Genomic DNA, 25,130 nt, shown 5'->3' with positions numbered 1-25,130 from the left:
AATTAATTCCACCCAAGATTTAACCTTCCAACAATGTAAAAGATGTTTTGCAGAAAGGTGGTACAGTTATTCATCTTCATCATTCTCATCATTCCTATCATCCCCACATTCTCCATCATCTTCATCAACTCCATCATCTCCATCAACTTCATCATCTCCAGCATCCCCATCAATCTTCATCTCCATCATCTCCATCATCTCCATCATCTCCATCAACTTCATCATCTGCATCATCCCCATCATCTGTCTCCATCATCTCCATCATCTCCATCAACTTCATCATCTTCATCACCCCCATCATCTGTCTCCATCACCACCACCACCACCACCCTCATCATCACTACTGTTAATTAGCAGTGATTGGTCAGAAGTTGTTCTAAAAGTTGTTACCTCAAAATAACTTTAAGAAGTAGTCAGTATTGCAACACTGTGGAAGATTTAAATTACAATTCAAATTCTTTGACATTCCTACAATCGAGAGGTGGAGTCTCGTCCTCTCTTCTTGATTCTGGGCTGCCTTACTGACTTCCTTGTAACCAGTCGATTCTGGAAAAGGCCCTGTAGTTTCCACCAATTGTTCTGGGACACTTGCCCTGAGGGAAGCTAGCTGCCAATCAAGAAGTCTGTCTATTCTGAAATCAGCACACTGAGGGGACTACATGCAATTGGCCAATGCAAATTGGTCACTGATGCCAGCTACAATCTCAGCTGATGGCTACTCTCAGCTGCCAGTCATGTGAGCACCTTGGCTGTCCAGCACAGCTGAGCTGACAAGACAGCAACCTCAGTCTCATGACTACAACCTCTAGTGAGAACTGCCCAGCCATGCACTTCCTGAGTTATGACCCACACAATTGTGAGCAAAGTAAAATGGTTGTGCTCGGAGAGATCTCCATTTTACAGGTGAGAAAATTAAGGTATCCTCAAAAGCCAAAGACATAGTCTAACCATAAGTCTGCTCAATTCCCTCTCCTTTGTAGATAGGCCAATCAGCCACGATTGGATCAGCCACAGGATCAGCCAGTCCTTCTAAAAGGACTTTTAGAAGTCCTTTCCAACTTTACAGCTTCTTTCAAACCGTTACTCCCCTCCCTGCCGCCCCACCCCACCACTGCCCACTGCATCACTCAGCTGTAAACACCGAGACAAAAATGGAAAGAAAATATCACCAGAAATAGCTATTGATATATAGACAGATAATTATCTTGAACAACTGAATGCTCAGTTTTATAACATGAAATCCAGGTTATCAGGAATCTCCATCAACCCAGCTCCTCCTCTTAATTTCTCCATTTATATTCATGCTCTCTTTATTCCTGCCTCCTCTTGGCTTATTTGTTGCTCTTGCACCATTAGAATTCCATCCTTGGAGAGCAGTAATCCTGACTGCCATGCTGACTGCTGCTCCCAGCACCTAGCACAATGTGATGTGTACTAAGACTCAACACATGCACCCCAACTGACATGCACACACTGGTATATTTTAAACAGGTAACCAACACAGTACCGGGAACTCTACTCAATGTTATGTACAACCTAAATGGGAAAATAATTTGAAAAAGAATAGATACATGTACATGTATAACTGAATCGCTTGGCTATACACCTGACACTATCACAACACTGTTAATCAGCTATACTCCAGTATAAAATAAAAAGTTTAAAAAAGAGTAAACCGATTAACACAGCACTGTTAATCAACTACACTTCAATTTAAAAAAGAAGAGTGAATTGAAGGAAGCCAGACATTATGGTCACTTTCAACATTTTTCTTTCCATCATCAAACTATAGATCCTAAACGAAGAATGTTGCTCAGGTCTGTTATTCCTTTTTTGACTCTACTTTGCATTAAGCAATTCATCTTGTCACCCCTGCAGTTAATTATGAGCCTTTCTGCCTTCAGACATTCCACTCTTCTAATCTAGCACATCTATTATTGCTCCAAAAACGTTAGTGGCTTTCATTGCTTGCCAGATGGAAGCCAGCTCTTTCAAGGCCTTTCCCCGTTGACCTCAGCCCTACTTTGGACACCTCCCCACGGCTCCCCTGTGTGTTCCCCAATGACACCCAAGTGCATCGCTCGCTCTTCCCAGGACAAATGCACAAGTTTCTAATTTCAGACAATCACTTCTCATGCTTTTTCTTTTCCAAAATCCCCACCTGTTAAAAAGCCAACCAATTCATCAAGGCCCATCTCAAATGTCACTTTAGTAAAGAACTCTTCCCTCATCCCTCACCATGTATAGTCTCCATTCTCTGAACCCCTATGGCATTTGGTAGTACTCTTAATACAGTTATTATATTCTGCTTTGATGTCTGACTTTGATGTACATATACCTTCTACTGCAGGTTTCTAATGAAGTTTGAGAATAATTCATACTCATTTTTTAAAAAAAATCCTGTGAATCATACAGTCTAGCAAGGTATTAACCATGATAATAATTCCGTAAGTATTTAATTAACTGAATGAACTTTCGGGAAAGATACACTAAAAGAACTCCTCCAATTTGAAGCAGATAAAACAATTAAGTGAAAAAATATCCACCCTAATAAAGGTTAATAGGGGAAAAGCTTTCCTGATAAGTGATCCCAGTGGACTGACTACATTAAAAATTAAGGTCTCAATATGCCACTCAACTGGCCAGTGCTGCATTGTTTTCTAAGCTGTTCAATGACTAAATGGAAATTTTAAATCATTTGACTACAAGTTTAAAGTGGGGAAGACACAAAAACCCGAAAGTCAAAAAAGGGACAAAAAGGGACAAATCCAGATACATGCAAATTTCAACTTCTAGACAGCAAAATGCCATAAATGAAAATCAAAATTCAAATGGCCTATTTAGGAAAAAATATTTCTAATACATTGCACAGTCCAAGAATCAAATTCTTTAACCTTCAAGAGTTCTGAAAATCAATAAGAAGAAAAACAAACATTCCAAGAAAGAAACAGAATCAGCAGAAGAAGAAAAAGAAATGACCAATAAATACATAAAAAGGTGATCAGCAACATTTCAAGGTAAAGATGTGCAAATAAAGCATTACCCTTTTTTAGGAAAGTCATTTGGCAATGCTTGTTAAGATTAAAAAAGCACATGGTCTTTGATCTAGCTGCTCCACTTCGAAGCATGTACCCTACAGACATATTCAGACAAGAAAAAAAGAGCTGCATGGAAAAGTACAGTAATTGCATCACAAGAAACAACTGGAAACAACCAAAGGGAGAAAACAAATCAACCAAATTTACTGTTGCACACAATGCAACCATTCACAACAGAAGGCTAGGCTATGTTTCTCAAAATAATGGAAAGGCTTCTAAAAAAATTAAATCAAAGTAGGTAAAGCACAGAACAAATAGTATCCTGTTAAGATCTCATTTGAAGTTTAAAAAATAACAAAAGGGCAGACATATACATCCATATATGCCTAAGCACAAGTAAAATATTTCTGGAAGAATATACTTGAAATTGTTTCCTTATAGTTGGGAGAGGCATGGGGGATTTACTTTATATTTTACTGTTTTCTGCTGTATATATTCTTTTTTTTTTTTTTTGCATTCAAATAAATCACATGTATCCTTTATTTTTATAACAGAAAGGAAATCTAAATTTTTAAAAAATTTATCCACTGCTTTTCCTTTGGCCTTTTGGCCAAAATTTGCACAGTCCCCTTTGCAGAGAGATGCTGTCCTAGTTTCTGGGCACATGTGTGATCAGTGCAAGCTGTCAGTTGAGGAAAGGGCTTCCTAATCAGAGCTTTTCAAAGTAGGAGCTACACTAAGTCCTGAGAGCCACAGGATAAACAGAAACACATGCCCATGCTGAGGGCAGCCAAGGAATTTTAAAGGGAAACAGGAGCTAGACAGGAAGAGAGAGAGAGAGCTTCATAAATCGCCCCCCAGCTCCTCTCCTGGGTACTGTCCAGTAGCTCAACTTGAAGAGAAAAGGAGCCAGACCCCACCCTGTAGGTGAAGGCTATGATTCTCCCCATCTCTCAGAGCAGGCACCTTTCCACAGACAGCTCAGGGCTGGGATGGGAAGAGAGACCTACCAAAGGGCTCCCACTGAATGTTTTATGGGACAAACGTTCAGTCAGAGTGTCAAAGAGGCAGAGCATCCCTACAGCTCCATAGACATGTGCATCTGGCCTTATGGAAAAGAAAACAGAAAATGTCCCCAAACTGTGATCTATGGAGAAGAGTAAAAGCTACTTGGGAATGAGTGACGCCCCGAGCCCCAGCCCGGAGATGCTGCTGGCACAGTGTGAGAGCCTTGGAGATTCTGCGGGGCTGGAGCAGCAGAGGCCATCAGCTCATGCTGACATCGTGAGAGCCTTAGGTAGGCTTTCCCTGGTGCTGGAGTGCTCAGTCCATAAGCCACAGGAAGTGTAACATGAGCTCCAAACAGACCACAATCATGGCTCCAGAGACAGCAAACAGCCAGGGCTGGAGCTTCTGACACGAAAGGGAGCCCAGCAGCCAGCTGCAGCCTCATGGGCTGAGCCCCGATCCCCCGAACAAAAGACGTGATCAATATATACTCCAAGCAAAAGGAGCTCACCTTAGACTTCTTCACAGATGATAGACTGCAGGGGTGAAACAGGGGTGCTTTATGACAGCCCCACACAGCGGGATGAGGCACTGAGCTGCTGGATGACCACGTTAGGAGCAGTGGGCGCACCACACGAACATCCTTCGTTTATGGCCCTGCAGCCCATACTTCTGCTTTGACCTGTATCCTAGATTGTAATCATCCACATGTATTTGTTGCTGTTGTTGTAGTTCAGTTGCTCAGCTGTATCTGATTCTCTGCGACACCATGGACTGCAGCATGCCAGGTTTCCTTGTCCTTCACTATCTCCCGGAGTTTGCTTAAACTCATGTCCTTTGAGTCAGTGATACCATCTAACCATCTAATATATATTTGCTCCCTCCCAAAGCAAGGACAGGACTTCCCTGGTGGTTCAGACGATAAAGAGTCTGCCTGCAATGCAGGGGACCTGGGTTCTTTCTCTGGGACAGGAAGATCCTCTGGAGAAGGGAATGGCTACCTACTTCAGTATTCTTGTCTGGAGAATTCCATGGACAGAGGAGACTGGTGGGCTACAGTCTATGGGGTCACAAAGAGTCAGACATGACTGAGTGACTAACACTTTCACTTTCAAAGCAAGGGCACCTTCGAGGTCAGAGTGTGCCCTTGATGAATCAGGGAGTGAACAGACTTCAGTGTCCAAGGTGACACTCAGGCTGTCTTGCACTGTCCTCAGGCCATCATCAAGGCTGGAGGAGATCAAAGCCCAGAGCTCCCCTCGGGCCGGCAGAAAGGATGCTGTCAGCACAAAGAGCAGGAAGACCACGGAAACCTTCCTACCTCTCAGGAGAACATGTGCTGTGCCTGGGCAAGGGCCTTGGCACCTATGCCTCGCAGCTGCAGGTTATTCTAAGACCTTGGCTGCTGCTGCTGCTGCTTTTTAGTGGCTAAGTCATGTCTGATTCTGCACCACCCCATGGACTGTAGCCCACCAGGCTCCTCTGCCCATGGGATTCTCCAGGCAAAAATACTGGAGTGGGTTGCCATTTCCTTCTCCAGGGGATCTTTCCAACCCAGAGATCAAACCCACATCTCCTGCTTGGCAGGCAGATTCTTTACCACTAAGCCACCTGGGAAATCCAAGACCCTGGCTATAAACCAACCAAGGAAAGAGAAAGCCAGAGAGCAGAGTGGCCACAAAAGGATCATAACAATAGGACTGGTAAACAAGAGCCTCAGGGTTGAAGGGGCTGGAGAGATGAGCAACAACCTTTCCCTGAGCTAGTTCTCCTTAAATGTACGAGATCAGGCATCACAGTGAAGGCCGGTCCACAGGACAACCGAGCCGCAGTGCAGGGGGTGCCCATGGCATAGGGGGTCCCACCAGGTATGCACTCAGAGCTCCTGATTGGCTGACTGAAGTTCATGGGGGCTGCACTCATTGAAATTACCTGCAAAATCTCATGTGAGAGTTCAGGGGAATAGGAGCCACAGATTTCATAAGATTCTAATATAGGCATGTGATTTTTTTTTTTTTTTAAAGAAAAGAAAAAGGGATTAATGTACACATGGTTCACTTGGCGTTCTTGGTTCCCAAGCCAGGGCAGGCCTGAGACCCTGCCTTCCAGCCGCATCTGGGTGGTGCCCGTGTTGCCAGTTTGCAGCCACACCTTGAACAGCAGGGTCTTACCTGCTGAAACCTACAGCCTCCGGGGCTGACCCGGCCTGCACCCACAGGGTTCAGTGCCATGCTGACTGGTCCATATGTTAGCACATGTGACAAGAAATACCTGACAAGAGACAAGCTCAGACAAGTATCACTGGCACTTCCTAAATGCCTTTGGAGTTTACGACCAGCTCATCATTAATAGGGAAGAGCTAGGAAGACTGGCTTCCATCACCGCTGAAGAAAGATAACCCAGAGTCCCAGGTGCCTGGGCCTTTCTTGTGAGTTCAGAAGGAAATCCAGCAAAGAGAGTAGTTTTTCTTCATTTTGGCTTTTATCTACCACCTCTGGGAAACTGACAGGAAAAAGAAGGATGGTCAAGCGACTTCATTTTGTTTATAGAGAATGTGTGTGGTGCTGAATATCTATGCATACGAAAGACCAGATTAAACCTTTCCAGGCAAAATGAAGCCTAAGTGGTTTCTGGCAGCAAATTCCACTGGCAAAGACTGTCGATACAGAGTGGGTCTTAGCCCTCCCAGCCTGGCTGGGCTTTTGGCCGCCAAGGAGCGTCCCGAGGGCTGAGCAGTGCTGAGACGCAGTCCTGAGACAGGAGTCTATGGGGGCAAGTAGAAAGCCTAGCTCCTGACAGCCGCTGGATTGTGCATCTACAGCTCTATCCCCAGTACACAAAGTATCATAAAGGCTGAAATCCAAATTGAAGTCTAAAAATAGCAGGATGAAATTATTTCCTTCCTTCCCTTCACCAGAGAGCAAAGCGGCTGACATCAATATCCGCAGGGCACAACTGACTTCTCCGAGTTTGCGTGGAAAGAACGATTACACAACTGCCCTTTCTCACCAGCAGACCTACTGTCCCAGGAAATAAGGAAGGGAAAGCAATTACACTGTTGCTGAAAACCAATAATGGATATTTGATTACGATTATTAATGGGGAAAGAAAGAGATGGACCGCTGAGCTGCAACCAATCGCTAAGTGAATTTGCAGGATATTCCAAGAGGGGGATTAATTTTTTGTTTTCTTTTCATCTCTCAGCCAGTCATTGGAATGTGACACCAAACTTTAAGCATGGCCTGTCACATCCTTATCAATATTCAATGCCACAGCACTGTGGTCACATTATCTCCCCTGGATTCCCAAGTGACAGGCTCCTTGCTGTGGGGGCTTGTTTTCCCTTTGCCTCTAAATAGGAGGTGGATGTAGCTGAGAACCGACTTGTCAGGTGTAGGAAATTAACTAATTTTCAAGACATCAGAAAGACATTTTGTAGCAAATATTTACTTCTCTGTTTCTTTCCTACTGATATTGAACATGCATTATCTAATCTGGAGGATGTGGGATTTATAATCTCTCTGAACCAAGGGATATTATGGCTCTTTCTGAAAAAAAAAAAAAAGAAAGAAAGAAATGCTGTCAATTCCTTCAACCCCTGGTGAGAACACTACTACAGCACGAAGTACATTTGTCATAAAAGAATAGAACATCTGGTGAGGCATGCAGGGAAAGAAGACAAGGAGAGATTTCTCTGACTTGATATGGCACCTGAAAACCCATTCCCCTGCACCGGCTACCTCACCACTGAATTTCCAATCACTGTCTGCCTCAAGGTCCAGATAAACATGGCAGCTTCATGTATTGGCCATTAGCCACTAGAGCTCCCCAGACAGGGAAGGCTGGGAATGGGGAGAGCTGAATTAGAGGGTGCAGGCTGAGAGGAGACTGGTACCACCCTCACTGTGCCTGCCAGGGCTTTAGGCACTTGTCACACATTATTTCATCCTCTTGTAAGATTTCACTACCAAGGTGAGTATTATTATTACGATGCTCTCAACTCTGTAGATCAGGGTGTGGACTCGAGGGTCTGGTATTTGCTCAGTTATCCAGCTAGCTAGTTGGTGGAGCTGAGACTGAATCCCATCCTGATGACAAAACCATGACCTGATGGCATTAGGTTTTCACTCATTTTGTGAGAAATATTTACTTTCCCTCTCCACCTGGGAAATGCAATTTCCTATTCTATACTAAAACCAAACAAAACACGTAAGGACTCATTTGACTGGTCTCTAAGTCCTAAGTGCCAAAGACCCATACAGTCACCCATACCTGATAATTTTTTTGTGATAGATCTTGCTCATTTTTGTGCCAACATAGGAACATCTCTCTTGAGATGACAGAAATAACAGTAGTTGCTGTAAATGGTAACAGACAAAGCAGGCATTCATTATTATGTGCAAAACTGAGCATTTCCCTAGACTGCCTGTCACACACAAAAAAAGGATTTCAAATGAAAACTATCTCAAAATTCTATATACATACACACACATACACACACACTTTTTAATCTAATCCTTAACACTCTGCAAACTCTAACATTCAGCCTTTTCCAATAATAATAGTAATCATCATAATAGCCTTTTCAATAATGATAGTAACAATCATAATTATTATAAATAATATTATTCTTGCAGATAATAATAGCAACAAACATTTACTGAGCCTATCCCATTATTGGTGAAAATAGGCCTGATGTATCTCATTTAATCCGCATAATAGCTTTGTGAGGGTTTCACTGTTATATTTCTTTTTAATAAACAGGAAAACTGAAACTTAGAGAGGTTAAATAATTTCCCAGGTCAGAAAGCACTTCCTTGGTGGTTCAGACAGTAAAGAATCTGCCTGCAATGCAGGAGACCCTGGTTCAATCACTGGGTTGGGAAGATCCCCTGGAGAAAGGAATGGCAACCCATTCCAATATTCTTACCTGGGGAATCCCATGGACAGAAGAGCCTCGCTGTATATGGTGCTGCAGTCAAACATGACTGAGTGACTAAGTATGCATACCTGGTCACAAAACAGAAGCCAGGATCAGATAATCTGACCCAGGACCGTCTTCTGGACCCTGCATCATCCTTCTTCCCAACCCCTCATCCATCTAGGTCCTTGCCAGGCACTGGCCCCAAACCGACAATGCCTTGCTCTCTCCAGACATCCTGGAAACTCTTCTAGCTTGGGTACTGTCTTTTCTTGCTACCTTCCCTTGACTATTGGCACTCTCACCTTGCCTTACACTAAAGAAGCAGCCACGTCTCAGCCACCAGGCAGCAAGCTCCCCAAGGTCAGGTCTCCCTTCCCCACCCACCCAGCTTGGGGTCTGTGGCACCATGAATCCTGCGCAAAGCACTTCCCCCAAGCCCATCCTCTGAGATCATGGTTCTGCCCCACTCCTCACCTAAGGGTATGAGAAACACTTGTCAAGATCTTCTGAGTGACATCTCTTCATACCTATAATGATAATTTTGAACTTTTCCCCTTTTCTGTTTTTATTACACTAAAGCAGCCCCCAGTCCATCAAACCATACTCAAAATACTATTTTCTAGTATTTTAGTAGCACCAGTTATTCCATTTATTCACGTTCCCCACGTGTTCTATCCCACATGTCCTGGTACATTTGTACCTTAAAGTAATTAAAATGCCTGTGTTTATAAAATATATAAGGTAGAGTTGGCTGGTTTCATCACAAAATTGTGTGTGTGTGTGTGTGCGTGTGTGTGTGTGTATGCGTGCGTGCGCTCAGTTGTATTCAACTCTTTGTGGCCCCATGGACAGTAGCCTGCCAGGCCCCTCTGTCTATGGAATTCTCTAGGCAGGAATACCTGAAGTGGGTTGCCATTTCCTACTCCAGGGGATCATCCCACCCCAGAGATCGAACCTGTGTCTCATGTCTTCTGCATTGGCAGGCAGATTCTTTCCCACTGCACGACCTTGGAAGCCTGATCACAAAAGGTGTGACTGCAGAATTCTTTAAAGGACCTATGTTGCCTGACAGATACATCTGTTTGTTCCAAGATCAGTAATGACTTGACAGAATCTGTCAGACAGACTCGGGGTCAGACTGCTCACAGCTGAGTGCTGACTGTAGGCAAGCAACTTATCTGCTCTGAGCCTCAGTTACCTCATCTGCTAAGTGAGGATAATGTCAGCATCTCACTGGATTGTGACAGCAAAATGAATTAAAATATGCAAAGCACCAAGAACAAGGTCCGGATGTGATAGGTACCACTACCAATACTTCTACTGTTATCATCACCATCACCTCCATTACAGGGTCCTCCAAGTTCAGGGCCCTGACTATACGCCAGTTAAGAGTTCCCTGACTCAGCTCCAAATCTCCCTCACTGCCTGCTTTGCAAACATTTTAGCTGGACCCTTTAAAACTTTTTCCTTTGCCAGCAGAGGGCGCTGGAGAGACCTTCTTAGAGGAGGTGGGTCCTGGTTTGGGTTTTTTCAGGTGGACAGGGGAGCCTGGTAGGCTGCCCTCTATGGGGTCGCACAGAGTCAGACACGACTGAAGCGGCTTAGCAGCAGCAGCAGCTACTAGTAAAGAACCCACCTGCCAATGAAAGCGGAGAAGGCAATGGCACCCCACTCCAGTACTCTTACCTGGAAAATCCCATGGATGGAGGAGACTGGTAGGCTGCAGTCCCTGGGGTCGCTAAGAGTCAGACACGACTGAGCGACTTCACTTTCACTTTTTCACTTTCATGCACTGGAGAAGGAAATGGCAACCCACTCCAGTGTTCTTGCCTGGAGAATCCCAGGGGCAGGAGAGCCTGGTGGGCTGATGTCTATGGGGTCACACAGAGTCAGACACGACTGAAGCGACTTAGCAGCAGCAGCAGCCAATGAAAGAGACAAAAGAGACAGGGGTTCAACCCCTGGGTTGGGAAGATCCCCTGGAAGAAGACATGGCAACCCACTCCGGTGTTCCTTTCTGGAGAATCCCATGGACTGAGGAGCCTGGCAGGCTACAGTCCACAGGGTCTCAGCAGGATCGTAAGGCGATGGCTCCTCTAGACCCAGCTCCCAGAGCACATACAGCTGCTGCAGTGCCCAGGGCCCAGAACACGTGTGGGAATCTCCCAGTTCCTAGCTCCTGCAGGGAGGGTGGTGTCCCCCGTGCTCGGCTTTATGGGTTCTGCAGCACCAGCTCATTCAGGCTCCTTCCCCAGCATCCAGCTCCTTTTATGTGAACAGCTTCTGCTGCACAAGCCCCTGAAGCAGGCACAGCTGCTCCAACACCAGCGTGTCAGCAGCTCCTGGAAGGCCACAGCTTCTCTGAGAACCTCCTCAAGTACTTTGTCAGCAGACTGCCTCTGGTGAGACAACTCCCTATGAACCATCTCCTTTGGATCCCTGGAAGGTAGGTCCCAGGAAGTTCCAGGTAGAGGCTGGCCGCAGGTGCACTGGTGTGGCCCCACAGGCTTCCTGACTGCCATTGGTCATACCCCTTAGCTTGGGAGCAGCGGTTCCTGATCTCAGCCCTAAGATTAGCAGCTAAATGCTGTTTACTTCTTCTGGTGGATCCCTCATTACTTCAATACTTGGTTATAATGAATAGCTCTCTGTCAGGTGGCGCTAGTGGTAAAGAACCCACCTGCCAATGCAGGAGACATAAGAGATGCAGTTCGATCCCTATGTTGGGAAGATCCCTTGGAGGAGGGTGTGGCAACCCACTCCAGTATTCTTGCCTGGACAATCCCATGGACAGAGGAGCCTGGTGGGCTACAGTCCCTGGGGTCACAAAGAGTCAGACACGACTAAAGTGACTTAACCTGCCCACATACTGTCCCTTGCCAACAAAGGTCCGTCTAATCAAGGCTATGGTTTTTCCAGTGGTCATGTATGGATGTGACAGTTGGACTCTAAAGAAAGCTGAGTGCTGAAGAATTGATGCTTTTGAACTGTGGTGTTGGAGAAGACTCTTGAGAGTCCCTTGGACTGCAAGAGGATTCAACCAGTCCATCCTAAAGGAGATCAGTCCTGGGTGTTCACTGGAAGGACTAATGTTTAAGCTGAAACTCCAATACTTTGGCCACCTGATGCGAAGAACAGATTCATTCGAAAAGACCTTGATGCTGGGAAAGATTGAAGGCGGGAGGAGAAGGGGACAACAGAGGATGAGATGGTTGGATCACATCACCGACTCAATAGACATAAGTTTGAGTAAACTCTGGGAGTTGGTGATGGACAGGGAGGTCTGGCGTGCTGCAGTCCACGGGGTCACAAAGAGCAACTAAAGCAACCGAACTGAACTGAATACTGTCCCTGTTCAAGTTACTTGTCTTGAGTTCTGTCTCATTATTAGACTTTGACCGAAATACTCTCTGCTCCCATTTCCTTCCCCTTATTAGGAACCATCCAGGGCCCTCAGCCTTCTTTTTCTTTCATACACTCCAAGTCTATTCTTTTTTGGGGGCTGTGCTGGGTCTTCGTTGCGGTGTGGGCTATTTTCTCTAGTTGTGGCAAGCAGAGGCTACTCTCTAGTCGCAATGCACAGGCTTCTCACTGTGGTGCCTTCCCTTGTCGCAGAACCCAGGTTCTAGGGCTTTTGGCCTTCGGTAGTTGAGGCACGTGGCTCAGCAGTTGCGGCTCCCAGGCTCTATAGTGCAGGTTCAGCAGCAGCAGTCGCACACGGGCTTAGTTGCTCTGTGGCATGTGGGATCTTCCTTGACCAGAGATTGAACCCTCGTCTCTTTCATTGGCAGGTGGACTGTACCACTGAGCCACCAGGGAAGCCCCACTCCAAGTCTTTTCTTGTCTTAAGATATCTTTTTCATTTTCCAGAATGTCCTGAAATCCCACCAAGCCTTTCCATGACTGGCTCCTTGGGCATGTCCTCTAAGTCACTTTCCAGGGTTTCTACCTGCAAGAGCCCTCAGTCACCATCTAGTACATGGTCCTGTTTCCTCTTCTTCACCACACTTATCACTGCATGAATTACCTTATTCTCTCCTCTGCCTCCTTCCCTAATTAAATCCAAGTTGTGACAGCAAAGACTGCGCCTGGATTGTTTGCTGCAGGGGCTACAGGGAAGAGGGGTCAGATGTGGGAGCACTTGATAAATAGCTGTATAAAAGAGATGAGAAGGGAGAATAAGAAAGTTTTGTTTTGTTTTTAAAAAGGAGGAAGCTAGGTCCTAGTTGTAATGACCTTTACATGTAATGAATTACTTCTATCACCTGTTCTCCCAGTCACTGCTGCCTCAGATTCTGGAAGCACCAATATCGGTGACTTCCTACACTTGGTCACTAAGACCCACATATTTTTTTAGTTAAATTTGCCCTTTCTTCTACTGTCTCTTCTCCAGTTCCATCCTTCTCCACACATCAGTCCTGCCTCTATGAACTCATGACTGTATTATCTTAATAACTTGCATGCTCAGTCGCTCAGTTGTGTCTGACTCTTTGTGACCCCATGGACTATAGCCCACCAGGCTCCTCTATCCATGGGATTTTCCAGGCAAGAATACTGGAGCGGGTTGCCATTTCCTCCTTTGGGTAATCTTTCTGACCCATGTCTCCTGAATCTCTTGCACTGGCAGGCAGATTCTTTACCACTGAGCCACCTGGGAAGTCCAATAGCCTACTTACTGGCCTGTCTAATTCCAAGTTCTTTCTCCTTTTAAATCTATTCTGAATAGTGTTGCCAATGAATTTTCCTAAAACCCTGCTTTTCTTTGAGCCCTTCCTCTCTTCTTTACAGACCAGTTGTTACTTGTTTCCTCCAGCCTAAACATACTGTCTCCCTCCTAAGGCCCCCTACGTTTGCTCCATGCTGCCTAACAAGCTGTACTGTTCATCAAGGTGTGACAGCCCTTCTGCCTGTTCAGACTGGCTCTCCCCAGCCCCATGAGTGAGCCAGGCCACCCTCATCCCAGGGCCCACTCGTAGGGGTTCTCCTTCACCGAGATTCTGGTAGGGGACAGCTCAAACTTTCCACTCTACAAACTTTCCACTCTACAAACACTGGCAACCATGGGATCACTGACACACTCCTCTGTCACCTCCAGAAAACAGCAGGAATCTTTTAGACATGTATGTTGTCTTTCCTCATATTATCTAAAGAAATGCCTAAGCTCCTTAGTTCTCTGTGGCTTCCAGTAAGGTATCAAATGCATATTGGGCAAGGATGAATGAGGACAACTGACAGCCTTCTGGTTGAGGATCAATGTGAATTCTAGGGTCTGGAGAATCTGCCTTGGGGCAATCTAAGATCTTGTTGTTCTGTTCTGTTCTGTTCAGTCACTAAGTCATGTCTGACTCTTCTCAACCCCATGAACTACCGCACACCAGGCTTTCCTGCCCTGCACTATCTCCCAGAGTTTGCTCAAATTCATGTCCATTGAGTCGGTGATGACGTCCAACCATCTCATCCTCTATCATCTCCTTCACCTCTTGTCCTCAGTCTTTCCCAGCATCAGGGTCTTTTCAAATGAGGCAGCTCTTCACATCAGGTGTCCAAAGGACTGGAGCTTCAGCTTCAGCATCAGTCCTTCCAATGAATATTCAGGATTGATTTCCTTTAGGATTGACTGGTTTGATCTCCTTGGAGTCCAAGGGAATCTCAAGAGCCTTCTCCAACACCACAGTTCAAAAGCATCAATGCTTTGGCTCTCAGCCTTCTTTATGGTCCAACTCTCACATCTGGACATGACTACTGGAAAAACCATAGCCTTGACTATACAGACCTTTATATAGTTGGCAAAGTGATGTCTCTGATTTTCAATATGCTGTCTAGGTTCCCCTAGAAGGCTCTAAGATAGTCATCTGACCAAAATCACAATCTTTCTCATTATTCCAATATTAAATCTAATATGACACACTTTACATGTGCCTTGTATAAAAAAACTTCTTTGGAAAAAATCAGAAATGAGAAGTTTCGCAAATGTGTTTGTTCTGTTTAAAGGTCCTCCTCCTGTCTATTTTCATCTGGTGTATGTTTCATAGTTTTCTTCTTTTGAAATTGTTAAGAAAAAAGACTTTTTTTGGGGAAGAGCTACATCTTTCCTCATACTTCCACCCCTGGAAACAAGGACCCAAGGAAAGGACACAGGTGCCTATTAGTTAAATGGTGTTGGTCCTAACAGTTCAAAGGTTCAAGCCTCTTGAGCAAAGAGAAATTAATTTTTAAGTTTTCCATGTAAAAAAAATTGGAAAACAAAAAATGTCCTTCAATGAAATATGGTTAAGCAAATTGTAATATGTGTACTTATTGGAATGTTAATTACTCTGAAAATTGTGGTTATAATTGTCATGTGGTAACAGAGAAAAATATTTTTGACAAACCACCTGGTTGGAAAAAAAAACAGTATTTCCAAAATCAGTTTATACAATTAATTATAACTATTGTGAGTCCTGGCAGATCTTGGAGTGGCATACTCTAAGTATGAGAAGGAAAATAAAAATGTTAGCACAGAATGGGTCACAAACAGAGCTCTGCACAATTGAAATCTAAAGAGGATGCTGGCTTGCTGTTCTTTACGACTTGACCCCTTTCTGATTAAATGGACTGCTGGGTTTACAATACAAAGATGCTTAACGATTTGTGGGTTCTATGTCCTACTCTCGGGAAGGCCTACATTCACAAGTAATGCTATCAGATGCAAGACAGCATGTGCAGTACTGCACCTTTCATCTAAGAGAGGGTTGTGAAAATATATGGGTATGTTGTTAAAAAGCAGTGGAAGGATAAGCCAAAATTGAATTAAGATGGGTTCCTGTAAGAAAAAGTCAAGAAGAGGCTGAAGAGATGGAAAGACAGCTATACTTCTCTGATTGCACCTTGTTTTGTACATTTAACTTTGAAAATAAATTTTGTATTATATATTTCTAAAAGAAGCAACCACCAAAATAAAAGACAAAAAGGTTAGCCTACTGTGCATTGAGCTAACTATGCACCGAGTTGATGGCTGAATGACACCAAGGGGAATTAATTAAAGTGATTTTGAAACTCTGTAATTTAACTCTGCATCCCTAGTGGGATATATGCTAAGAACAAAAAGAAATGCAAAGAAGTCTTAGGATGTTTTCAGTTATTATATTGTTAATTAAAATGTTTAGTATTATTCTGAAACCATACATAAAATGGTTATACCAAATATAATATAATATATATCTGTGTGAGCTGCATGCTCTGTCACTTCAGTCACGTCCAACTCTTTGTGACCCTGTGGACTGTAGCTGCTTCTTTGCCCATGGGATTGTCCAGGCAAGAACACTGGAGTTGGTTGCCATCCCTCCTCTAGGGGATCTTCCCAACCCAGGGATCAAACCCATGTCTCCTGCATCTTGTGCATTGCACATGGATTCGTTACCACATGCAGTCAGCAGGGAAACCCCAATAGAACATATATCTATATATACATATAGATATACACACACATATATAATGCAATATACTGCATGAGAGTGAAGTGAAGTCACTCAGTCGTGTCCAACTCTTTGTGACCCCATGGACTGTAGCCTGCCAGGCTCTTCTGTCCATGGGATTTCCCAGGCAACAGTACTGGAATGGATTGCCATTTCCTTCTCAGGGGATCTTCCCAACCCAGGGATCTAACCCAGGTCTCTCGCATTGTAGACAGACGCTTTACCATCTGAGCCACCAGGGAAGTCCTAATGTACTGCCTACATATATTCAGATATACTTTATAACAAAGATAAATGAAGACAGGTAGGTATACAAGTCTCTTAATGATATAAGGAATAAAATTTTTCAGCATAAGAGAAAAGAAATGCAAGTATAAAATCAAAGAAGTAAAACTATATAATCATAAATTGAACTGGAAATAACAGTGTAAATCTGTGATATAATTTCTTTGTCTGAAAGAAAAATCCTAGCTCTACTTAAAAGTTTAAAAATAACAAAAATCCAGTACCTGTTAGCATCCCCAGGGCCCAGATTGTGGTCTCTAAATATCATTTCCTACTAAGAGTAATAAGAGCACCTTGCAGAGAATACTGATTCTTGACTTGGGCCAGAAAATATTCAAGATGAGCCCAAAACATCTTGTTACATCAGAAAACAAGGAAGTACTTTGGTTGATGTGAAATTCAGGAGCCAATCTGAATGGGATCTCAGCCAATGATGGGAAAATTTGAAAAAGGATAATGTCTGCAAATAATTGAAACAACAAATATGTTAAACATCCATGACTTCATAATGCTTTACACACATGTGTGTGCAAACAAACTTTTTTGTTGACCTTTAGGAATTCTAGAAAACCAATTATTATTCTGAAACTGGTGCATAAGAAAAAGAATCAAGCATTTCCTTTCTTAAATTATAAATCAGAACAATCAAATAGATATTGAAGGAAATTTTGTTTTTAAACTCTGAGACATTTACTAACTTTCTCATATCACCAATCATAAATTATCTTTCTTCTCTTCAGGAAAACAGCACTATCTTTGTGGAGACATCCTGTGGAGAACTTTAGTCTCTGGTCATAGCATTAAGAGCTGTTTTCACATACCCACAAACCCTCTTTGAAATGACCCAAAGAAACTTCATTTTTACTGAAGAATTTTACGTAAAAAAAAATAAATGACTGTGATGGAAATAGAATGTTATTTTGCAGTCCACTAATGAAATAATAAACCCAGTCAATAATCACCAATTACTTTTTTTAGGCAAAAAGCTGATGGAAAATTTGATACAGAGTGCAGGGCTCCCAAAACTTGAACCCAACAACCAGTCTCAACACCACAGGAGATGAAAAACAGATAGTATTGTCTTCCTTATATAGAAAATCACAACACTATCAATGAAGTACTATAACAATAAAATCAAACCTCAATATAATCAAATCTATAGATTTAGCTACCAGTTTATGGAAAATACATGAGAAAAAAGAAACATGCTAATGACTACAAAGATACAAGTAGTCAAATTCTGTAGGATAAAAATACTGGTGACTTCAAAAACAAGCAAGTGAAGTAAAAAGGAACAGGAACCTATATGATTAATGAGACCTAAGACCCATTTCTTAATTTGAATAAGCCACATGTCAAAATAAAATTATGAGGCAATTTGGGAAAACTGGGAATCTGATGATATTAAAAAAGTCTTCTTAATGTTTTTAGGTGTGATAAGGGTGTTTTTAGGTGTGATAATGGTATTTTTAGGTGTGATAACAGTATATGAAGTGAGAACTTCCAGATGTTCAAACTGGATTTAGAAAAGGAACCAGAGATCAAATTTAGAAAAGGAACCAAGATCAAATTGCCAACATCCGTTGGATCATAGAAAAAGCAAAAGAATTCCAGAAAAACATCTACTTCTGCTGCACTGACTATGCTAAAGCCTTTGTGTGAATCACAACAAACTGTGGAAAATTCTTAAAGACATGGGAATACCAGACCACCTTACCTGTCTCCTGTGAAACATGTATGCAAGTCAAGAAGCAACAGTTAGAACCAGACATAGAACAATGGGCTGGTTCATAATTGGGAAAGGAGTATGTCAAGGCTGTATAATGTCACCCTGCTTATTTAACTTATATGCAGAGTACATCATGCCAAATGCCAGGCTGGATGAAACACAAGCTGGAATTATTGCTGGGAGAAATATCAATAACCTCAGATATGCAGATGACACCACCCTTATGGCAGAAAGCAAAGAGGAACTAAAGAGCCTCTTGATGAAAGTGAAAGAGGAGAGTGAAAAAGCTGGCTTAAAATTCAACATTCAAAAAATGAAGATCCTGGCATCTGGTCCCAACACTTCATGGCAAATAGATGAGGAAACAATAGAAACAGTGACAGACTTTATTTTCTTGAGCTCCAAAATCACTGCAGATGGTGACTGCAGCCATGAAATTAAAAGACTCTTGCTCCTTGGAAGAAAAGCTATGACAAACCTAGACAGCATATTAAAAAGCAGAGACGTCACTTTGCTGACAAAAGTTTGTATGGTCAAAGCTATGGTTTTTCCAGTAGTCATGTATGGATGTGAGAGTTGGGCCATAAAGAAGGCTGAGAGCCAAAGAATTGATGCTTTTGAACTGTGGTGTTGGAGAAGACTCTTGAGAGTCCCTTGGACTCCAAGATCAAACCAGTCAATCCTAAAGGAAATCAATCCTGAATATTCATTGCAGGGACTGATGCTGAGGCTGAAAATATTTTGGATACCTGATGGGAAGAGCTGACTCACTGGAAAAGACCCTGATGCTGGCAAAGATTGAAGGCAGGAGGAGAAGGGAATGACAGAGGACAAGATGGTTGGATGGTATAATCAACTCAATGGACATGAATTTGAGCCACCTCCAGGAGACAGTGAAGGACAGGAAAGCCTGGCACACTGCAGACCATGGGGTTGCAAAGAGTCAGACATGACTGAGTGACTGAACAACAACAATGGTATTACTGTTTGTTTTTTAAATGTTTATCTTTTTGCAGATGTGTACTGACATATTTAGGGCTTTCCAGGTGGTTCAGTGGTAAAGAATCCACCTGCCAGTGCAGTAGACACAGGAGACTTGGGTTCAGTCCTTGGGTTGGGAAGATCCCCTAGAGATGGAAATGGCAACCCACTCCAGTATTCTTGCCTGGGAAATCCCGTGAACAGAGAAGCCTGAGTGGGCTATGGTCTATGGGGTCGCTAAAAGTCAGACACGACATAGTAACTGAGTGCTGAGCACTGATATTTTTATGGGTTAAATAAAATGAGATTCCTTCAAAATACTCTTGTAGGAGGCTGGGTGGTATCATTGGCTGAATAATGGCTCCCCAAAGGTGTTCAAGTCCTAAAGTTCAGGACCCATGAATGTTACCCTGTATGGCAAAGGGGAACTTTACAGACATAATTAAGTTAAGGATTTGGGGATGAGATTAGGTTTGGCTTTCTGGTCAGTCTAATGACATCATCTAGAGACTCTTGTAAGAGGCAGGCAGAGGATGATATGATGGCAGAAGCAGAGGTTGGAGTGATGTGCTCTGAAGATGGAGGAAAGGGTCACCAGTCAAGGACACAGGCGACCACTAGCAGCTGAAAAGGAGATGAAGCAGATCCTCCCCTGGAGCCTCCAGAAGAAACCAGCCCTGCCAACACCCTGACTGTAGCCCAGTGAGACCTACATCTGGGTTCCAGAACAGGAAGAGAGTCAATTTGGGTTGTTTCAAGTTGCTTAATTCACGGTTATGTGTTTCAGCAGCAGCAGGAAACTAGAACAGTGGTGAAGCGGAGGGGAGGACAGTTGAAATCAGCTCAGCCACGTACTGAAAATGGTTGGATTTGTGAGATGTGCGCATGGGGCTTCTTTATAATTTCCCTAGCTTTGCATATGTTTGAAAATTTCCACAATAGTTGGGATTTTTTAATAAAGTCTTACTAAGGAAATTTAAACCAAAAGGTTCATTTTTAAAGGGCTTTTATTTATTTATTTTTGGCTACGCTAGGTCTACGGCACTGCACGTGGGCTTTCTTGAATCGTGGTGCGCAGGTTTCTCGTTGCTGTGGCTTCTTGCTTCAAAGCACAAGCTCTGGGAGTGCAGGCCTTAGTGGCTGCAGCACAAAGCCTCAGTAGCTGTGGCTCCAGGCCTCAGAGCACAGGCTCAGTGGCACACGGGATTAGTTGCCCCGTAGCATTTGGAATCTTCCCGGACCAGGGATCAAATCCATGCCCCCTGCATTGGCGGGCATATTCTTATCTTCTGGACCACCAGGGAAGTCAAAAAAAAAAAAAGTTCATTTTTAAGACACTGTTTCCGAGTTTCATACCTCTGTCCCATACCCAACTCCAGAAAGTTGTGCCAACATTAGCCTTGGAGAACGGAACTCTTAGGGGGTTTGAGACAGACAGATTACACAGCCACAGTGTACACCCTGAGGCATCTGAAGCAAGGCGCTTGATCTCTGCTAGCCTCAGGTCCCTATGTATTCAGATAATAACAGAGCCTGCAGCTCACCAGGTTGTTGGGAGGCTTCACTTAAATAATCTATTTCAAGTGTTTCATGGATTACCTTCATACAGTATCTCTTATTAAAAGTCAGCTGTTTATATAGATCATCATTGCATGTCATTTCCAGCTTTCCAGAAAATATTTGAATAATTTTTCCAGACAGTCTCAATCATAATGTTTTCATTTGAATTAATGAATCCTCTAATGTGTATTTGTGACACAAGTATTTAGGAGCTATTTAAATCACCAATATTTGGTTCTTAAAAACTATTGTGTCTGTTTGATTGTTTTCTTTTGATGGTCTCCTGTGATGATGAGCCATTCAAACTAAAGGTCCTGAGTGAAGCCCAACAGGGAAGCTATAAAGAAATAAGCCACGTCCTGGGAAAATGACTGGCTGGTCTCTCAGGCTCCAAATACCCTATGGTCCTTCTGTCCAGGAGGAGTGTCTGTGTCTTCTGGTTTAGTCTTTACCATGGAGCAGAGCATCACAACTCATCGTCCTATCCAGTCATCTGTCAAAGGCCTTGCTCATTAGTGTATTTATTAAGTGTCTAAAGAGCCCTTCTTGGCTCACTGCGTATTCTTCTTAAGTCTTGTGGCTTCTGAAACAGGAGGGAGGCTAGGCTGCAGGGGACACAGTGGTCCTCTTCACTCTAGTGTGTCTCAGGGCTAATGTCCTAACTATTTCGGTGCAAATGAGCCTTCAAGTCCCATCTCCAACTCTGCTTGTTACTCCAAACCCTAAATGAAGTTGAGGCAGCACAGTGTTGGGGGAGGGGTGTTTTTAAAACTACCGATTATTTCATAGCCTCGGGGCATCAGCAGGGACTCCAGCTTTCTGACCCACAGTAGCACCTGTTGTTACCAGTTAGCAGAGAGGAGTGTGCTTTTGAGAAGGAGCTGACCCCAGAAGAGGTACTGAAAATTTGTTCATGAAGAAGGAACTGGTCTGACCTTTCTTGCAGCTACTGCAGGAGAAGTTTGGGACAGGAAAAGTCCATTGACAGATGACTGGATAAAGAAGATGGGGTACACATATACAGTGGAATATTACTCAGCCATAAAAAGAATGAAGTAATGGCACTTGCAACAACCAGGATGGACCTAGAGGTTGTCATACTGAGCAAAGGAAGTCAGAGAGACAGGAACATCGCAGTGTACCACTTGTATGTGGAATCTAAAATACAACAGAGGTGAAATTACTTATGAACAGAGACAAACTCACAGACATAAAGAACAGACTTGTGGTAGTCAAAGGGATCACTGAGGAGGAGAGGATTGGGAGCTTGACATTGGCAGATGTAAACTATTATATATAGGATGGATATACAACAAGGTCCTACTGTACAGCATGAGGAACTATATTCAATATCCTGTGATAAAACATAATAGAAAAGAATATATATACATAGGTGTAGTTGAATTACTTTGCTGTACAGCCAAAATTAACACAACATTGGAAATCAATGTTCAATAAAATTTTTATATACTTCAATAGTATTGCAGGGGGAAAAAAAGTCACCACTAACTCAGAACCACAGAAACAGTCACAGGTTCACAGAAAGAGAGTGTTAGCTTGCAGTGGGAATAAGAAAAGTCCTTCACCTCTTAAGTAGCCTGTCACTGATTAAAATGCTGATTTTCGAGCTTTTGACCTCTTCTGTATGCAGGTCAGGAAGCAACAGTAAGAACTGGACATGGAACAACAAACTGGTTCCAAACCGGGAAAGGAGTACATCAAGGCTGTATATTGTCACCCTGCTTATTTACTTTTATGCAGAGTACATCATGAGAAATGCCGGGCTGGATTGAAGCACAAGCTGGAATCAAGATTGCTGGGAGAAATACCAATAACCTCAGATATGCAGATGATACCACCCCTTATGGAAAGTGAAGAGGAACTAAGAAGCCTCTTGATGAAAGTGAAAGAGGAGAGTGAAAAACTTGGCTGAAAACTAAGATCATGGTATCTGGTCCATCACTTCATAGCAAATAGATGGGGAAACAGTGGAAACAGTGACAGAGTTTATTTTGGGGGGCTCCAAAATCACTGTAGATGGTGACTTCAGCCATGAAATTAAAAGACATTTGCTCCTTGGAAGAAAAGTTATGACCAACCTAGACAGCATATTAAAAAGCAGAGACATTACTTTGCCAACAAAGGTCCATCTAGTCAAAGCTATAGTTTTTCCAGTAGTCATGTATGGATGTGAGAGTTGGACTATAAAGAAAGCTGAGCACTGAAGAATGATGCTTTTGAACTGTGGTGTTGGAGAAGACTCTTGAGAGTCCCTTGGGCAGCAAGGAGATCCAACCAGTCCATCCTAAAGGAAGTCAGTCCTGAATATTCATTGGAAAGACTGATGTTGAAGCTGAAACTCCAATACTTTGGCCATCTGATGCAAAGAACTGATTCATTGGAAAAGACCCTATTGATGGGAAAGATTGAAGGCAGGAGGAGAAGGGGATGACAGAGGATGAGATGGTTGGATGGCATCACCAACTCAATGGACATGAGTTTGAATAAACTCCAGGAGTTGGTGATGGACAGGAAGGCCTGGTGTGCCACAGTCCATGGGGTCGCAAAGAGTTGAACATGACTGAGCAACTGAACTGAACTGAACTGACTGACCTCTTCAGTCTTGAAAATACTGAGTACTGTCTATAGTGGCTCATTATTATTGTTACTAAAACAACTCTTTGTGTAAACAGATGCCTGGCTTCTAACCTGATTCTGAGTCTCCATTGGTAAGGCAATGTTAACTTCACTGTTAATTTCACCATTGAGCAGCTACTGAGCCAAGCCTGAGAGATGCCTGTTACTATACAGTTAACGCAGATCTGGGACTTCCCCGGTGGTCTAGTGGCCAAGACTCCATTTTCCCAATACAAGGGGCCTGGGTTCTATCCCTGGCCCGGGAAGTAGATCTCACATGCTGCAACTAAAGCTCCCACATTAAAAACAGAAAAGAGAAGCAATGACAACAACAAAAACTCCACAGTTCTGAACTCAGGACTTTGAGTGGACGAGAAATCAACTGAGGCATTGAGGGGTTGTAGATAATGTTTATAAATCACATCCTTAGAGATGCCTGCTCCCGTGTGTGGGAACAAGATCCACAGTATATTCATGGCCCACATGATGTGGTGGGTTTGAAGCACCCTGATCGAAATTTTATCCTGAACCACAGTCCCCATCCCAGGAATTCTCGTTTCTACAACTTTGAATAAAGTTGTGGCCTTCTCTCAAGTGTTTACTTACTCTTCCTTAAAAGAGCAAGACGCTGACCTGGTAAGCCGCACATTCCCCAAAGTTATAATGGGTCAGGCTCCATCAGACAATGTGGGCCAGACTGCTTAGGGTGTGTGTAGAAAAGGCACATGAGAAGGAGACAGAGTCCAAGCAACAGGCCTCACATGGAACTCTGTCCTGGAAATGAAATATGGTCGTTGCTCTCAGGAGTAGCGTATTAGCTTTTCCCTAAACCTTATAGCTGGTTTCATTCCTTCCTTTCTTACCCTTGAGTTCAGGTGACACTGATGCCTCAGCATAGACTGTGGTAGCAACAGGCTGATACCTACTTTCTTGATCCACCTCCATAATCCTCCTATCCCAAAGTATCGGGGCCATTATCAAGGGTCAGACCTGGACAGGGAAGCACAGTCTGAGGCCACGCTGCTGGCTGGTTTGCCTTCACGAGTCCCTCTCTCAGGATATGAGTCTCCAGACACTGTCCCACTGATCTCAGAGGAGAGTCCTTCCTCCTGGATGGACTAACGTGCCTTGAGAAGTCAGGGCCCCATTATCACAGCTGCCATGTAAGGGCCCATGTGCTGACAACCCAGGAAATAAAGGTGGGACCAAATTCATTCTGAAGTCATTCAGATACACTAGAGTGAATCCTTCTCACTGAAAGGACTTGTAGTCACTTACAGAGACACAGAATCAGATGAAACATTCCAGGTGAGACCCTGCCCCTCGGCAAGCAGGAGGTGAGACCACTTACACAAACGCATCCCCACTTCATGCTCCAGGAAGCCACCCAAGTGGGCACATGGGCACCAAAACAACACTGAGAACCATCTCCTCCCTGTAACCACAGGGCGGGCAAGCCTCATCATCAAAACAAAAATAGCTTCCACTGAATGGCTATAAATCAAGAAAATTTA

At 43.5% G+C, this 25,130-nt stretch overlaps 1 protein-coding gene and 1 non-coding gene across 5 annotated transcripts in view; both read right to left on the bottom strand.

Annotated features, from left to right (window-relative positions):
- Window positions 1-25,130, bottom strand: part of DISC1 (DISC1 scaffold protein) — a 430,685-nt gene that overhangs the window by 53,164 nt on the left and 352,391 nt on the right. The gene's annotated exons all lie outside the window — the stretch shown is intronic.
- LOC112444801 (small nucleolar RNA SNORA25) lies at window positions 17,434-17,555 on the bottom strand. The gene has a single exon (XR_003033169.1). It is a non-coding gene; the product is annotated as a small nucleolar RNA SNORA25 (small nucleolar RNA).

Source organism: Bos taurus, chromosome 28 (genome assembly GCF_002263795.3).
Source record: "Bos taurus isolate L1 Dominette 01449 registration number 42190680 breed Hereford chromosome 28, ARS-UCD2.0, whole genome shotgun sequence".
Taxonomy (NCBI): Eukaryota; Metazoa; Chordata; class Mammalia; order Artiodactyla; family Bovidae; genus Bos; species Bos taurus.
This window is presented reverse-complemented; position numbering and strand designations above follow the sequence as displayed.